The 2990-nt window shown below is 44.3% G+C and overlaps 1 protein-coding gene across 1 annotated transcript in view; it reads left to right on the top strand.

Moving 5' to 3' along the window:
• SELENOT (selenoprotein T) overlaps window positions 1–2664 on the top strand; it is a 93547-nt gene extending 90883 nt beyond the window's left edge. Inside the window, exon 8 of the mRNA XM_068128582.2 lies at window positions 1601–2664. The gene's annotated coding sequence lies outside the window, so the exon portion shown is untranslated. The remainder of the gene's footprint in view (window positions 1–1600) is intronic.
• The last annotated feature ends 326 nt before the right edge of the window (window positions 2665–2990 follow it).

Below are 2990 nucleotides of genomic sequence, written 5' to 3'. Positions count from 1 at the left end.
TCTCTCCCCGTCTGTCTCTCTCTCTCCCCGTCTGTCTCTCTCTCTCCCCGTCTGTCTCTCTCTCTCCCCGTCTGTCTCTCTCTCTCCCCGTCTGTCTCTCTCTCTCCCCGTCTGTCTCTCTCTCTCCCCGTCTGTCTCTCTCTCTCCCCGTCTGTCTCTCTCTCTCCCCGTCTGTCTCTCTCTCTCCCCGTCTGTCTCTCTCTCTCCCCGTCTGTCTGTCTCTCTCCCCGTCTGTCTGTCTCTCTCCCCGTCTGTCTGTCTCTCTCCCCGTCTGTCTGTCTCTCTCCCCGTCTGTCTGTCTCTCTCCCCGTCTGTCTGTCTCTCTCCCCGTCTGTCTGTCTCTCTCCCCGTCTGTCTGTCTCTCTCCCCGTCTGTCTGTCTCTCTCCCCGTCTGTCTGTCTCTCTCCCCGTCTGTCTGTCTCTCTCCCCGTCTGTCTGTCTCTCTCCCCGTCTGTCTCTCTCTCTCCCCGTCTGTCTCTCTCTCTCCCCGTCTGTCTCTCTCTCTCCCCGTCTGTCTCTCTCTCTCCCCGTCTGTCTCTCTCTCTCCCCGTCTGTCTCTCTCTCTCCCCGTCTGTCTCTCTCTCTCCCCGTCTGTCTCTCTCTCTCCCCGTCTGTCTCTCTCTCTCCCCGTCTGTCTCTCTCTCTCCCCGTCTGTCTCTCTCTCTCCCCGTCTGTCTCTCTCTCTCCCCGTCTGTCTCTCTCTCTCCCCGTCTGTCTCTCTCTCTCCCCGTCTGTCTCTCTCTCTCCCCGTCTGTCTCTCTCTCTCCCCGTCTGTCTCTCTCTCTCCCCGTCTGTCTGTCTCTCCCCCCGTCTGTCTGTCTCTCCCCCCGTCTGTCTGTCTCTCCCCCCGTCTCTCTCTCTCCCCGTCTCCCTCTCACGTGACCTTTAATTGACATCTAACATGGATGGATGCATATCCATTGATGTGTTAACCTCAAATTTTATTTTATAGTTCTTTTTACTTTGCTTGGATTGTTAAAATGAAATTTCGATTTGTGCATATTTTCATTCCTCTTTAAAATTTGAATAAAAATGAAATGCCACTTCAAAAACAACAATCCAATTACATCCTGGGTGAACTTGAGTAGACAATTTTGAAATTTATTTCTGTAATTTGATTGGTGTTGCCTTTACATCGATTGGTAACATTTTGGTCTCTGTCGCATGTTGCCCTGAGGGTTTTGAGTCGTTCGCAAAGGGTTAAAAACTCACCAGACATAGACCAGCCGAGTTGGGGTGGGTAAATCATCCCTACCTGAAGGTCGGGGATACTATTGGGTTATTTGGTGAATATCTTTTCAAAAGATCATCTGTTAACCGAAGCTTAAAATCAAAATCTTTAACACTGCTACCTTCATTTGGGTTTGAGTTATTCACCTCTAGGATGCAAGTCTAGTGTCCTCGACCAACCTTAAAGTGTGCCCACAAATTTATCTTCTCAGATTTGTCAATTACTGTGGCATCAGTAAAGTTTTGATACTCATCCTTGGTGTCAGGGTGTGTGGAGAGTTGCAAGCTTTTATTTAGAAGGTGCAATTTTAAGATTAGTAAATGCAGTTTCCTGAATGGTGAAGCAAAATCCGAGTTGTCCTTTTTTCAGATAATGGCGAGGCGGTGAAGGGGAGGAGTGAATGCAGCAACTGCTGCCTATGATGGTTTCTCTACAAACTGGCTATCCAGCGGGAGGAACCTGAACGATCTTGCTGTTGCTTGCTTATCTTCTCCTTGCCCCACTCGGGCTGTTATTCACTCTGCCTCTGCCTGTTCGGCTCTTCGCCTATACCCGCTGAGTAGTCGTGCTCATGTTTCTATTTTGACATTTTAACACTGTAATTTATCTGTGGCATCTATTTCATGATAGCTTTCGAGGCATGACTCAGTGCAATTTGTCTGTTGCTATATGGATCCGTACAAATAGGAGCTGTGGCGTTATTGGCCCATTGAAAAATGAAAGGCACGTAGAGGAAGTGGCCATTGTTTTTTCCAATCAGGTTAATCTTACATGGGTGGACTGGATTTCCCCACCATTACATCGAAATTCTAAACCAATCGCTTCCTTCTTAAAAAATGTATTTTTCTTTATTAAAAATTTTTTTTGGTCTGGGTAGAGGGAACAAGTAGAACTAATCCAGTTTGGCCTACGTTCACAACTTTGCTTGAAGGAGTGGCTTACCGAATGGAATTAATGGCTCTGGAATCTTTTTGAGACCGTTGTCCTGTCCTGCCTGGAATTGATTTGTCTTTTTACTTGACTGCATCTAATGGAAATAATTTCACTTTTTATTGTGCACAAACTTCTAATTTGTCCTTTATGCACTGTTCCTTCAATCCTTATGGTGCAAATTTTTTGTGGGTTTGAATTGTGAACATTCATTCCTTCACCTTCCCGATTTAGCAAAACGCACTTGTCGTAGCTGGCGACAATATTTGGAATCTTGTGGTGAATATCTTCGCAGTTTTTCTCTTGATCACAAATTTCACTAAAAACAAAACCCACAACATCTATGAATCGTATTTATGACGACACTCTAGAAAATATTCTTGGTGAAGATCATTGCACTTGATTATATGCATTTCTATTGGCAATGTTAAGGGTTTGATTAAAATTTGATGCTGTGCATTCATGTAAAACGAATTAACGACAATTAAAGAACTTTACATATTTCAATTGTCACATGCATTTTACTGAAGGGGGAAAAAAAAAAAAAAAAATTTTTATTTTTTTTTCTTCTTCCACTGTGCACCAGCTTGTTCTACATTTGGGTGATTTCACCTAACTGTTTTAAATTTGGGCGAATTCACCTAACTGTTCTAAATTTGGGTGAATATATTTTTTTTTGTGGGATTTCCGTGGTGTTTACAAGTGATTCACATTTTTATTCAAGGTGTATGCTTTTGAGGCTGTTTGAAAAAGGTCTTGCAATAAAAGACAAGGCAGCATTTGAAGCAGATTTGCCGGGGTGTATGGATTACATGGTACGTACACTTGG

This window comes from Myxine glutinosa, chromosome 9 (assembly GCF_964187855.1).
Source record: "Myxine glutinosa chromosome 9, kmMyxGlut1.1, whole genome shotgun sequence".
Classification (NCBI taxonomy): Eukaryota; Metazoa; Chordata; class Myxini; order Myxiniformes; family Myxinidae; genus Myxine; species Myxine glutinosa.
Note: the sequence above shows the minus strand (reverse complement) of the source record. Positions and strands in the feature narration are given on the sequence as shown.